The following is a 15196-nucleotide window of genomic DNA, read 5'->3' as shown; positions in this document are numbered from 1 at the left end:
ACGTTTCCAAAAGAAGGTGCTAAGAGGCATTGTTATGGCAATCTGGTACATCAGAAACGCTGATATTCATGGTGACCTAAAGGTGAATACAGTCGCCAAAGAAATAAGGTTTCAGACAGAGGCCACTACAAAAGACGTAATAAATTTTTGAATAAGGAGGCGGGAAATATCCTCCTATACACATATCTCTTTAGTCGCTTATGTCAGAAAAACCACATAATTTAGTTGGTAGTTAGGTAGTATTTTTTATGAATTTATTTCTTCTCTTTGTAAGCTAGTATTAAATTAAATGGCTCGCTAGTTTTATAAAACTAGTTGTAGGGCTATCAAACATTGTTATCGTTTCAAAAATGTTTGTAAAAAAAAAACAAAATTCAACATCATTGCATCAAAGAATTCCTACCATGCACTCTTAATAAAAACTTTGTAATTGTACTGTTTTATACAAACTTTAGCTTTTTTCTACATATTTTGATAATTCGGAAATAAGCTTCTCGAAACTGTAATTTTTTCATTTCTGGTTATGGATGGAAATACTTGAATCATCTTGTATACTTGAGAATTGCCTGTAGAGGCCTCACGTCTGTCGTAAAACAGTTACAATTAAAATAACTTCATTTGCCAATTGAAAGCGCCATTATAAAAATGTATCTCATATAACATCGAGTATCATATTCATAAACGTGACTAAATGTCGAGATGGAGCCGAGAGCTCATAGCGGTCTAAGTATCTCGAGTAAGGAAATAATAATTTCGTTTGAATTTTCCACATACAGTAATCTTGTTATCGCTGATTAGTGCATGAAACAATTGCATTCCATGAAATTTTTTCTTATCAATTATTTCCGCGCTAAAATATGTATTTGTAAATAAACACGAATGGGTGTGAAATGAGCACATTCAGAGATAATGAACGGAGCTTTGTATTAGGGTTAAGTTTGCAAATACAATTAAAGTGTAATTAGTTAAAGTAAACAAACCGATTTTAAGTGGTAATTTCTTTTGGTTTGTTAGCCTACTTTATAAATCTAGAGGTTTTTGTACCGGCTTATTGTGCAATAATTAAAAGCTCTTGTAAACAGTTTCACTGACCAAGTGATTTGCCTGATGTCTAGCGGCGAATTTGTGTAACATTGCAAAAAGGCAATTTCAGCTTAAATTTGTGAACGTATATACGAGTATATGTAAATTACCACAATAAAATATTGCTATGTTAGATAAAATAATAAAACTTTCCGTTTAAAAAAATGGTTTCTCTCATATTTAATTCGACATTCGTAGTATCGTATCGCCCATGAATATGATCGGGAGAAAAAGGTAAAGAAAACGTAAGCAGTGTTGAGGTGCCTTCTGCTCTGAGCTTCGCTTCCGATTTTGGCTCTCCTCTACCAGTCTAAAGCTCGGAGTTAAATGGGTTTCACGGCTTAAAAATAAATAGTTTTAATTTAAGTTTCTTATTTAATTCTATAACACCTCTAGAATAGTGTCCTAAATTATTAAATTGATCCGAGTAATAGTTTTGGAGATGCAGCCTTGAAGAGTTGCGTGATCGAATTCAGCTATTTACTGTAGTTACTTAAAACTTTAAACACGTTTTTCTCGAAACTATGTTTTCAAAGTCGGTCGTCAAGATTTGTCGATCACAGACACAGATCATTTTTTTTTTTGTAAAAACGTCTACCAAAAATACAGTTTTCCCTTTTTTTTTTGTTTTTCCTTTGTTCATTATCTAGTTTACGGTCTAAAATAAACACGTGGGACACCCGGAAATGACATCGTAATGGCCAAGTTTTGAACATTTTCCCTTTTTTTTGTAAAATATGTATATTTGGAGTAATAAAACTTTTGAATACAATTTTTATTTATTATATGAAAAGGAATTATTGAAAATAAGCCGTTGTTTGCTCCATTAAACCCATGTAAACGCTTAACTAAGATTAGTGATGTGAAATATTTGTTAATAAGAAATTTGATGAAATTTATTTATTTTATTAATTTTAACATTTAAACGTCAACAATAAAAAAAGGTAAACCAGTTACAGCTGATAAAATAGCACACTCAAAAAACAAACCTCGCCATGTTGTATTTGTCGTATTTCAGTTTTGGGAAACAACAACAGTGTTGATATGACAGCCATAAAAAAATAAGACAATATTACGATATGACACCTTGTAAATACCCTAAATATGTATAAATAATATTTTATAACGATCGTCTGCTTATTTTAGCTGAGAACATAAATTTTAGACACTCACTTTTAACTTTGTTGTTTTTATTTTAGCGGTTATTTATTCCCCGATTGGGTGATAAGGTTCGGGTTGGTTGTCATCGAAGTCATCTTTCGGTAGGCCCAGGAAACGTGTTGTTTCGACAACAGAGATAGAGGGGTGTTAGATGAAGGGTATTAGTTGGGCATGCAAAAAGGTGGTTAAAGTCATTGCACGTTGGACATATAAGTAGGAGATTAATCTGCTACAGTAACCAGAAGGAAGTTGCGCAAGGGTAGATTAACAATTCCCACAACAGCCGGTTCTACATTACCGGAATTGATCTGGATTTTTGTGATTTCGTCGATCCAACCCTATTAGGATCGGTAAACTTTAGGTTAAATTTGTCATCAGTGGAGTAACTACTAGCAACATGATTGCTCAGCATCCTCCTGATCCGTGCTGACATTGAGCCTAACCGGGTCCAGGAAGAATTTTTCTGCTGCGTTTGCGCTAAAAGGCTCCATCCAAACTCTACCTCCGTTAGACGTAATACATGAAAAGGATGGAACCATCTTAAGGCCTGCTCAGACCATAAGACACACAGGCAATGGACCACAAGTTATGTAGCCCTATGCTGCGAACGCACTACTGCGACACTAGCCTCTGCGGCTGTGCAAATTGCACTTAGTTCGCGCGCTGCGCCGCCACTCCAATCGAGTAGCCAACGAAGGACCTCTACGGTGCAAAACGGAGTTTGATGGTTTGGAATTTGCGTAATAATGATTGGAATAGATTGTTTCGATCAACTTATTAACAAGGGAATTTTTGTCTACCCAAATACAATTTCACAAGTTAATATACATACATATATTATACTATATATGTAGTAAATATTAACATGAAAGCTATCATTTAAATTCACAATCATGTCCAAAAGAACATTTTAGAAGTTAATCTTTAAGGTCGTGGGCGCACATTATCGTTGTAAATACATGTTGACATTAGCATGTATATTATTTATCATTTGCGCATCTCTATTACAGTGAACCATTTCATTTCACTCATTTATTTATTATTAAAGCTCAAACTGTTTTCGCTTCTTATTTATGTACATAATTAATTGTATGATATGATACATATTTATGTATTCAGGAATTAACATATATACGAGTATGTATAAGTATGAGATATGTGTTTACGTTAAAATAAAAATTTAACGGAATTTTAAATAATCCTACAAATAAAGACTTAAAAATTAAATTTCCTTTTTCTAGGAATTGAAATTGGATTATTTCGTAGCGAGATACAAATGAAGAATGGCCTTATAGCACAAACAGTCACTGACATTCCTCCCTTCCGTAATTACCGCCCGTATCAAACCAAATTTGTCAAAAGTTATGCCCCTAGTTGCAACGCAGAAATCAGTTGTTCTCTTTTGTTTTCATTTCACCAATGTTGCCATTGTTCTATTTGTATACACGATTTTTCACACATTTAGTTTTTTCGTTATAATTTTTCATAATGTAAAAGCTTAAAACTAAAATCCAACTATTAAAAATAGTTTACCTATTTATAAATAAGTGTATTCGACTGTGCCTATGAGCTATTTTAAGAATATTTCAAATATATTCAAGTTAATTTTTTTATTACTACAAAATATCGAGATTGACAACCCTGCATTGCAAGGGATTGCTCTCTGTCTCTCTCAGCTCACTCGTTTCTACGGCAAAAATCCAAATTTTGGGGATATCCTACCGTACGGTCTGTTGAAGCAGACGGTAGAAACGGTGGTTCATTTACATTGAGCTTTCATAAGATAGGCCGTATCAGCTGATTCGGTCCACGGTTTTGCGTCGGTGACTGTTTGTGCCATTAAGAATTATAGAATCAGAGATTTTTACCATTACTTTTTTGTGTTCGGGAAAACGCGGTCTGAATAATTTCCAAGAAGATTGCATTATTAACTTAGCCAATAACCTATGACAAATTTCGTGAAGATATCTTGTCAAATGAAAAAGTTCTTCATACAAGCACTTTACTCCAACCGTTTAGTTAATATGGCAGCTATAGGTATGCTATAGTGATCCGATTTAAGAAATTTCTTCACAGATTACATTGTTGCCTTTAGTAAATAACTCATGCCAAATTTCGAGAAGATATTACGTCAAATAAAAAAGGTTCCCATACAAGCACTTGATTCCGATTGTCCAGTTTGTATGGCAGCTATATGCTATAGTGGTCCGATATCGGCCGTTCCGATAAATGAGCAGCTTCTTAGTGAGACATAGCTAAATCAACTCAGCTCATTATGCTAATCATTTATGTATATATTTTATGGGGTCTCCGGCGGTTCCTTCAGGGTGTTACAAACTTCATGGCAAACTTAATATACCCTGTTCAAGGTATAAAAATTTGGAGCTAGTAGAGATCAGTTGATCGGCTGGGAATCGTGATTAGACGCCATTAAACTCAATTGTTATTAATAACCTAGTAATAAAAGCTAATTTGTTTTTTAATTTTTATTGTATAAAATGGATTTATTGCATACATACATACATACATATATGCAACACTCTGTTCATACATAAGTATGGTGGTAAATAAAGCAATAAGCGCGCCCAAATTACGATAACATTAGTGTACTATATAGGGCCTTAAAAAAGTAATAGGCATAGCATGGCATTGCATGCCGGCATATCTAATCATTGCCAAACATTTTAAAGCAGGAAAGCAGGTTGGGGGCTCTATAAAAAAACAATATATCTATAAATGATTAGTATGGCGACTTGAGTCGATTACGCCATGTCTGTTGGTCTTTATCAGTTTTTGAGATACTTGCTTTGGATATCAATGTATATACATATATAGTGGTATTTATGTACGTATGGTGTGATTTCAAATTATTAAAATTTCAAAAAATAAGATGACAACTTCAAATTTCATGTGCTATACAACTCAGCTAAAAATTTGGTAACAAAAAAGGTGTTATTTAGACAGTTATAAGGTAAGCAAAAAGTTTTGTAAAAACCTACGGAACTGAGTTTTGTAATGCAAATTTCAAAAAACTTATTAAAATTAGTTTTATATAAACAATTAAAAGGAATACAAAACCGATTTGACGTTTGAAATTTCATTAGATGGAAAGAAACGCTGATAGGTAGTCACATGTAAACAAATGTGAGCGGCTGGTGCTATGCTTACAAGTGTGTGTAGGTATGAAATAGCTGTTCCACAACACCTGTTATATTTGATAAAAATTAGCGCACGAATGATATTGGAAAGGCTTTCTATTAAAGAAAAAACAACTGCTAACAATAACGATTTCAATTATTGCTGCCAATGGTTGTGCATTAAACTGTCAAGTACCACATCCCCTTCAAGCAAATGTCAAAAGTTGCGTAACGCAATGACAGACTACAACTTTTCACACACGCAAACTCTCTTACTGCAAACTTGGCAAATTAGGCATAACTAGTTACAGTATTATTGGAGTTTTCTTACGATAGTTACCACGGATATTAAATTTGTGTTGTCCACTTTTAACGGTAAATGTATAATTATTTCAGAATAAATTGTAATATTTTAGTATATCCACCTTAAAATTCCCCTGAAGCTTATCCACCTATTAGATTGTTTTGTGTATCAAAAACGTGTACTGACTCCCGGTTTATTGAGGGTAACTTTAACAAGATATAAATAATTAAATATTTCGTTATGGCAGTAAAGATTTTGCTTGAGCGAATACCAAAAGTATTTTATCTTCTCTGAGTTGCCCAATCAGCTGTATATTTGCAAACTCGCAACATTACTCATATACTTCACGAAGACAATTTCGAACACAATCAATTGCGTCATTATTATGGATTTAGTAGTAACTGCTGACAAAATATTAAATATCACCAGAAAGTAGCTGCCTTCTATTAAATGTTATTGGGGCCAATCGTAATGAATTGACTCAGGTCGGGAAGTATTAGCCCCCATAAACCTAATATAAAGATTTTTGAACTTCCGCTTTATACCGCCTATATCGGCCAATATGTGCGTTATCTCTATGAAAATTTGAGAGCGTGTTTTTCTAACAGTATAACTTTGTGTCTAAAATAGATAAAATTGGGCGAAAACTTGAGCTAGCCCCCATATACCATAACTAATATCAAGATCTTTGAATACCCGGCTGACTTTACTCAATATAGATTGATGATGGTATGTGAGGTAGCTTAATGAAACCCTGGGAGCATTTTATTAGTCTGTGGCATGTTAGTAGTATGTGATATTGGCAAAATATGATAGAATTGAGTCAATACTACCCCCAACTCCCATATTCTATGGTACCTTTAATGATTTTCGTTATTCTAACAAGTTTTATGCCGAATATTTCGGTCAGTGAGAATTATTTATATATAAAATTGCTTCAAATTGCTCGTTGTGTAATAAAGCTTTTTAAATATGTCGAAGTGTTTCACAAATCTTCAATTTTTACCAAATGTTTAAATATCTCATATTCGGTTCCGGCCGAACATATCATCAAATTTGGCACACAACCTTTTTGCAGGCTAAATTACTGTTATCTATTAAAATTTTAAAATATGATATATAATGTTTATGCCAATGAATGCACAAACAATGGCATGTCTGGCAACGATTAGATATTCTGCCACCCAATATCATATTGTGCTTATCAAATTTTTAAGTACATAGATACTGAATAGAGCATAATCAGTTCATTTTAAAATATTTAACTCAACTTGAATTCACTTAGTATAAAGAGCATTGTATAAATCTACAAGTAACTGAACATTTCATACTCCTGCAACTTGCAAGGAAGAAAGACGTAGGAACACCTTCAGGTTTTGTCAAAACTTTATACCAAACGCAGGAAACTATCATTTTATAACAACATTTCATTCATTTAAGGCAAGAGGATACACTGTTATTAGAAAAAGATTCTTTATGAATTTCATTAAGATTGTTTGAACCGGAGGTTCGAAAATACTTATGTTAGGTATATGGAGATTAAGCGAAGTATTGACCAGCTTTTTTTTATCGATTTATGACACAACTATGATTTCGACAATTTTTGGACGTAAGATGAAATACCTTGAGGCCACTATTTGTGCACGGACAAACAGATCCGGATTTTAACTCGTGCCGTCATCCTGATCATTTATATAAATATATATATATATAACTCGATATCTATCTTGATTAGTTTGAGGTGATTCAAACAACAGTTAGGTGAACAAAACCATTATACTCTGTTGCAACATGTTGCAAGATATTCTACTAATGATTAGGCATTTGGTATTGGTTGCCTATTAATATTCTACTACCAAAACGTGCAAATGCCTTAAGTCTGCTACAGTGTGTTTTTGCTACGTGTAGGTTTATACAATGATCAAGAGTGCCTTTTAATACATACCTAGGAATAATGGTATACACAAATGATCGCTGTTTCAACTGTCCAAGTATCATCCCCGTTACCTTTGCCGCTGGCCAATTTCAAAACCTAACCTATTCTAGGATATGATAGCGCTCCAGGGTTGCATTTCTGTTGCATTTCAGTTCAAGCTGAGGTATAACAACAGTCATAGTGCATTTGGCATTTAGTCGCCTCTTACGTCCGCGGGCAAATTCTACCACCTGTCCGCTGTGGGAGCTTTGCGAACAATACACATTCATTTACGTATGTATGTGCATACATATGTGTGTATATTGCGGGTTTCCAAATTTGCAACAGCGTCTTGGAAATTCGCCGCTCGTCATTAAACATATTATATGGTCGTTGAACCGGTTTTCAAAAGCTTGTATATATTACACAACAAACCAGTACAAAAACCGTTAGAATAAAAAAGTAGGTTAACAAGCCAAAAGAATTTAGCACTTGAAAAATAGAATTTACCTACTTTAACTAAAAATAATGTTTTAATTGTATTTGCAAACTCATTAAGAGTGGAATTGTGTAGCAAGCTAAGCATGCGTTATCTCTGAATGTGCTCATTTTACGCCCATTCGCGTTTATTTACAAATATAATATTTCAGCGTGCAGAAATAGTTGATAAGCAAATTCGTCATACAATGCAATCTTTCTATGCACTAATTAGTTACACCAAGATTACTACATATGGAAACTTCAAAGGGAAATCCATTTCCTTACTTTAGATTCTCCTAGACAGTGAGGCCGCTATAAAGTCTCGCCCCAATATCGCAATTATACAATATGTGCACGTATTGAGTTATGAAAATAAAAATGACACGTATATTATATACATACAAGTATGTATGTATGTTGGTTATTGTATTCACGCTATATTATAATTTGCTGATAAGTATTCAAATATTATAAAATGTCCCATATATACATTTTTGTAAAGGGGGTTTATAATAGGTGTGCCGTAGCAGTGACTATCCATTCAGTTCCAAACTAGTCCGCACCAACGTTTTACGAATTTTTCACGCTGCTCTCGTGTGTACCAACTGTCGCAGAAAAAAGGCATACAAATTTATAATAATAGTTTATTTAACATACTGTGTACTTTATTTTCACTTGTTCAAATTATTATTTAAGAAGAACAATATTTTCGAAATTGTCTCGAAATTTTGAAAGCTGTAACATCCTCTGATTATTTCGGTTGACTTTGCTTTCTTTTAAAATATTAAAAAAGTACAATTTCAAAACGATTTTTGTTGGAAACATTTTCGAAATTTTGGCACTTTTTTATTGAGAGTCTAAAGTTAGAATATACATATGTTCGAGAAATTAGTTTCGAGTGTCCGTTTTCAATACTATGCCTATTAAACTGAAGTGAAAAATTTTAATGTCTCTGACGAATTTCGTTATTGATTTTTCACATTTTTAGTAATTAAAAAAAAAAAATCATTATATAAGGAGTAGGCGGGGTTATCATTCTATTTCACCTTTTTTTTGCATTATCGTAAGAAGGATTGAAAAATTTTGGCATGTGCAAATTTGGCTGATGTAGCCTTGTTGTTTTGGAAGATACATATATATATATATATTAAACTTATTAGGGGGCGGCCGCCATATATTTAATATCAGGATTTTCAAACATCCGGTTGACTTTACCTCTTATACTATGTTGTTGATGGTATGGTTGATAGGTACCTTAATGAAACTAACAGAGCATCTATTTCTGTTAATAATATGTAACAATGCCAAAAAAAGATAAAATCGGGTCAATACTACACCTATCTCCCATATATTTAAAAAAATGTTTTCAAACATTTGGTTATAACGCATATATTGGTCAATATGTAAGATAACTTAGCAAAGTTAGCAGAACGTATAATATTGGATATACTTTAATTTAATGCCGCAAACATATGGAATTATGTTATACCACATATAGTAATTTCCGTTATTTTAACAAACCTTATTATATTACTATATTCTATCAAAACTTGTTTTTTTTTTGTTTTGGTTGTTTGTTGATTATAGTTCAACGTTTCATATTGAATTCAATTTAATAAATTAAAATTTGATGAGTTCAAGTATTCGTACGCCGAATTAACACTTGGTAACAATTTGAAATATAATAATCACTAATTCATAAAAGAGCAATTAAAATGAATACAACAACGATTTGACATTTGAAATTTCATTAGAAGGAAAGAAACACTGATTGCATGTGACATGTAAATAAACATGTGCGTACTTATATACATATGTATGTAGTATGTGTATGTATGTATATACTTGTACATAAGTGTATGTGTAAAACAGCTGTGCGTGCACTTACCACTAAAATATCGAATGAAAGACGGCGATAAGCACGCCTGCGTCTCAAAGGTAACTATTTAAATATGTATGTGTATTGTATATCTCAACCCGCAATGTTCAACAAGTATCGCAAAAAACGAAACCTTCTACAACACTTCTTATATTTGATTAAAACCAGCGCAGAAATTTAATTTTTTATTTAATTTTTTTTTTTGAATATTTTTCGATTAATCAAAAAACGATTGCCTACAACGCCGGCCTCAATTATTGCTTTTAATCGTCAAACAGCACACCTACTTTTCATCAAAATGCCAGAAGTTGTATAACACAATGACAGAACACATTGAAAACGCCGCGATTTGCGCAAAATTAGTTTAAACAGCAACAATAACAAATGCAATGTGTTTCACTCAAATCAATAAGTACAGTTAAGTAAAAAAGATAAACCACTTCACACACTCAGAAATTTGCAAAACAATTTTGTTTTTGTATTTATTAAATTTTTAATCCCACATTTTTATTTATTTTACTTGGTTACTTTACTGGCAAAATATTTATTCTATATTTTTCTTGCGCGAAACTTATACCATAGGGCACGCACAAATATTATTATTTGTTAATTACATACATAAGTATTTGGGTACGTCAACGTCGCTCCCTGAATTAATTGCGAACTGTGCAAAGCACCTAAAAACCGGCACAACACCACCACAATTACTTAACAAATCGTCGTTTGGACCTAGAATAAATTACCGATGTCTGAACGCGCACGCAACCCGAATACAACTAAAATGATGAGAAACATTTGAGCGTGATTTTAGCCGACTACTGCCATTTTCTTCTTCTAAATATATGGTTTACGAGTACTGCTATTATCGCACAAAACATGAAATGACTTACTAACTAATTTGAGAATATGTGTATGTATGTATGTATCTATAGAAACGTACACATGCAATATTTCTGCCAAACCAATCTATGGTATGTACATAGGTAGTACGAGCGTGTACTAAAGAGCGAAAGCTTTCAAAGATTTTTTGGAGCAATGTAGTAGAGATAACGACGCTCACGATAAACTTTATGCATTTGGTAGTCGATGAGAGAAGCAACATGTGGGGCATTTCATATGAAATGGGATTTTGATTTGAAAAATATTTACAAATATATTTGGAAATATTTATTGATGTAGATTATTATTTTTACATTCTCTGCTTGCTATCTTTGAGCGCTGCTCTCTTGTCAAAAAAATTACCTAGAGTCGTAGATGAGAGTATACAATAGCTGTCTTCGCCAAGTGTTGGAGGGTAGTGAATCGAACAAACTATACCAGTTGTTGAAGCAACCTGGCAGCACTTGCATTGCAACCCTGCACTAATATCACCATTGACGCATGCGCAATTGTGTTGCGCATCTTTTTTTTGATGGAAACATTTTTGGTTTTCCGCGAAAAAAACATTTTTTGAGCCTTCTGTTTTCTACAAACAACTATATTTTATTTGAAATCTTAAGTTTTGAAAATTAATAAAGAAAACTTTTATATTTTCAATTCAAACAATAAACCAGGGTCGATCATTTTGAAAGTAAAAACAAAAACTTAATAGATGAAACCCATTGGAAAAGGAAGATAAAATAACCAAATTGAAAGCAAAAAATAATTTACAGGCGATCTGAGCCCGCAAGAAGGAGTTGGTTTAAATTTTAATGGTTAAAAACGGCGTAACTCGGTATCAGGCAAAAATAAATAGCAAAGTTGTAAGTAATAAAAAGATCTACCTCAAAATTCATGTAAAAATTTCAAAAGACCAAGTTTTTGGTTCTTCAGCTTTATCTTTCACAAAACATTTTTTTAGGTGAAATCAGATGATAACCACGCCAACTAACTGATATACACGATTTGGAAACGTCCAGCTGACTTTACTTTATATATATGTTTATATTTATATATGTTTAAAATTGTTTGAAAGTAAGTTCTTAAGAATACCTGAGTAATGTCAAAAGTTAATGCAATCAGCCTTTCTTTTTCTATGCCCCCAACGATTTTAGTAAAATTTCCGTTGACGTCAAGTAAAATATAGTAATAAAACTAAGTGAGTCATTCACTATTTCGCGGAACAATCAAGTTAAACCTTTTCGCTACATTTCTTAATATATAGTTTTGCCAACACCTGAAGGTATTTCCCCGGCTTTGGTCATTGAAAGTTGCATGAGTTGGAAATGTTCGGTTACACCCGAATGTAGCTCTTCCTTACTTGTTTTTTTTTTAAGATATTAATTTTTTCACTTTATTTTGACTTAGTATCGAAAAGGCACACTAATTTTCAATTACATCTTCTTATGTCAAAATATTCGTTTTTTTTAATATGGTTGATGAATTTAAAAAAAGAAGAAAAACAAATTTGGCTTTAAAAGTGATCATATCAAAACAAACTGAAACAACCAAAAAATTTACAGACAGAAAAGTTAAATATAATTGCATCTTTGTTTCAACACAAGTATATTTAGCTTTAATTGTAAGCATTATACTTGTATGGTATAGTAACGATTGAGAGTTATCGGTCAATCGACTTTTTTCTCAGGTTTTACACGCTTTTCGTTTAAAAAAATAGCACATATTTACCTTTTCCTAAATATTGCATATAAGCCGCGACGATCTCAAAATAAAAATCGGTAAACTAGAGAGTAACAACGAAAGCTCACTAGATATAAAAGCTCAAGAGAAAGGAGAGAAAATGGACATTTTGCTGGTGGAAGAAAATTTTACAGTTTGTTGCATTTTACTTTCTTTGTTTAAGAACTGACAGCTACCATTACTAGGCACTTTTGCCAAGCCAATGAACTTCCCGATGAATGACAAAAAAAGTGGATAAATGTGTCATTTCGTGTAAGTATATACCTATAGCATTGCTTCTGAAAATTAAAACATATACATATGTATATAAAAAAAACAACGCAAAGGTAAGTTCGGTTGGAACGGTATTTTCGTCGCAAATCGTATAATACCATATGTTAAGTGGGAAATTAGTATACGAGTGACAAGAAATTTAACTATTAAAGACATCCTGTCAAGAATACTATATGTGCTTAACTTATTTTTAAAACCTTAATTAAAGCTTGAACCATCTATGCTAATATAGAACATAGAACTGGTTACTGTCCAATCAAATCGGCGGAATCGTTTGTGAGGGCCTTAATAAGGCCAATCGATTTGTTACGCCTTTTTCCAAACAGCAAGGCAGCGTACGTCAGGTATAGTGAACCCTGATAGTCGAGATCTAAACTATTTCTTTAAGGAAAACATATCTATGAACCTAAACAAAATGGTGTTTTATAATATAATATAATATCACGATTATCGGCCTGGATCTCTATAAACAAAAACTAATTCAATTACGAATAAAAAACATGAATATATTATGATGTACAATTCATAGGTCCTTCTTATTGTAGTCCATAAAAATGCCATTTTGACCAGCCTGAGCAACTGAACTTTCCAGGGTTAAAGGTATGAAAAAATGGCTTACAATGTTTAGCTTTTCAGTAGTTATATGTATAAGTATTGCCGCATAATTCAAGCGGTTTCAAGTTTCAAGTTCAAATATGTTCCACAGATAGATTAACAGTTAAATTTTCCATAATTAATAATTATAAAATACTGTTATTTTCCTCGTTGCCTACGGAAATATTCAAAATTTGACCTTTTCCCACTTCAGCGACATACTGACATTCCCCTTTCGTGAACTTGAACTTGGCACGTTAACCTTATTCGCGCTGAGAGCTGAAATATGCTCTAAGAAACTCTCATACAAAATTAAACATGTGAGTATATTAATATAGTTGTGCGCATGTTACCGGTGTTAGATACCGGTGAAACCTGTTGCTTCGCGTTTATTGGAAAAAGTGGAGTTTGTGATTCACAATCAGCTGTGGCCATTTGGCGCCATGACAAAAACACATACATAAAAACACGAGTACTTTTGGGAACGAAGAAAGAAAATGACTGGAAGTGAAAATTTTGAAAAATCGTTTCGCTTTATATGTATAGGTACATAAACATTTATTCAAATAAATGCGCTGCAAAATTATATACTTGTGTGGGTTTATTAAGACTAAGGATGCTGAGCTTGGAAGTGTTTTGTTGTTATGGAGTTGTCAATGGAAAAAAGGCAATTGTGGACAGAGTAAAGCTAAACTGACATATTCGGATTAAGGTTCTAATGAGGAGGTGGCCTGTACTGTCAACAATTGGACCATATGAAAGCAGCAATCGCCCAGAAGCGGCCAGCTTTGGCTAATAAGAGAGCAAATGTGTTCTAACGGGACAACGCCAGGCCATATACACGATAATGACTCGCCGGAAGGTCAGAACCTTTGATGTAAGATTCTAATGCATAATCTTGGAATAGATAACCTATAAAATGTATATATAAATGATCAGCATGACAAGCTGAGTTGATTTAGCCATGTCCATCTGTCTACATACATATACGCGAACTAATCCCTCAGTTTATGTGATATAGATCTGAAATTTTGCACATGTCCTTTTATCCACAAGAAGCCGCTCATTTGTCGGAATCACTACAGCATATAGCTGTCATACAAACTGAACGATCGAAATCAAGTGTTTGCATGGAAAACTTTTTCATTTGATGTAATATCTTCTCGAAATTGGTATATACTATATAATGTAATCTCCGCAGAAATTGTTCACATCGAATCACTATAGCAAATTGATACCATATAAACTGAACGATCAAAATCAAGTTGTGGTAAGGAATGTTTTGTATCTGTTAAGCGCATTCAAGCTGCAGTGCAGAAGAAGTTAACGTTTTTTTTGGTTTTTTGACAAATCTTCGATTATTGCCCACAATGTGTAATGTACAAATTATCAAATTATTACTGTATTTACAATATGGACTTAATAAAACGTTGAATATTGACTTAATAAACTAAAAAAGTAATGAAGAAATGAATTAATATTTTGTATGATTTTCGCATTGACGCCAAAATATTTTAACCACCTTTTTTTGTTTTTTATCCACTTTCTTAACTTTTGTTCTTATACGCTCCCGCTGCTGTCATATTCGCGACCAAACGGTAAACTGGCGATGCATATAAAAATATATAATTTAATATATGTTTGTTTAGGTGCTTTACTCTATATATGTATGTATATGGTATATTTATGCCAATAAATAAGTGTCGACATTGTTGTTGCTGACAACGCGTGAAAAAGTTGGCCTGCTTAAT

General features: G+C 32.9%; 1 protein-coding gene and 1 long non-coding RNA gene across 6 annotated transcripts in view; one reads left to right on the top strand and one right to left on the bottom strand.

The window, feature by feature from the left end:
- Cftr (CF transmembrane conductance regulator) overlaps positions 1 to 15041 on the bottom strand; it is a 36369-nt gene extending 21328 nt beyond the window's left edge. For 2 of the 5 annotated variants that reach the window (XM_070107918.1, XM_070107920.1), the window contains exon 1: positions 9969 to 10740. The gene's annotated coding sequence lies outside the window, so the exon portion shown is untranslated. Of the gene's footprint in view, positions 1 to 9968; positions 10741 to 14967 lie in introns of those variants that run through there. The other 3 variants (XM_014230071.3, XM_014230073.3, XM_036373268.2) reach the window with 3 other exon arrangements.
- On the top strand, positions 11424 to 11951 carry LOC138856968 (uncharacterized). Its single transcript, XR_011395939.1, has 2 exons — positions 11424 to 11701; positions 11800 to 11951. It is a non-coding gene; the product is annotated as an uncharacterized lncRNA (long non-coding RNA).
- Positions 15042 to 15196: the final 155 nt, after the last annotated feature.

The sequence above is a fragment of the Bactrocera oleae genome, chromosome 2 (assembly GCF_042242935.1).
Source record: "Bactrocera oleae isolate idBacOlea1 chromosome 2, idBacOlea1, whole genome shotgun sequence".
In the NCBI taxonomy this organism is placed as follows: Eukaryota; Metazoa; Arthropoda; class Insecta; order Diptera; family Tephritidae; genus Bactrocera; species Bactrocera oleae.
Note: the sequence above shows the minus strand (reverse complement) of the source record. Positions and strands in the feature narration are given on the sequence as shown.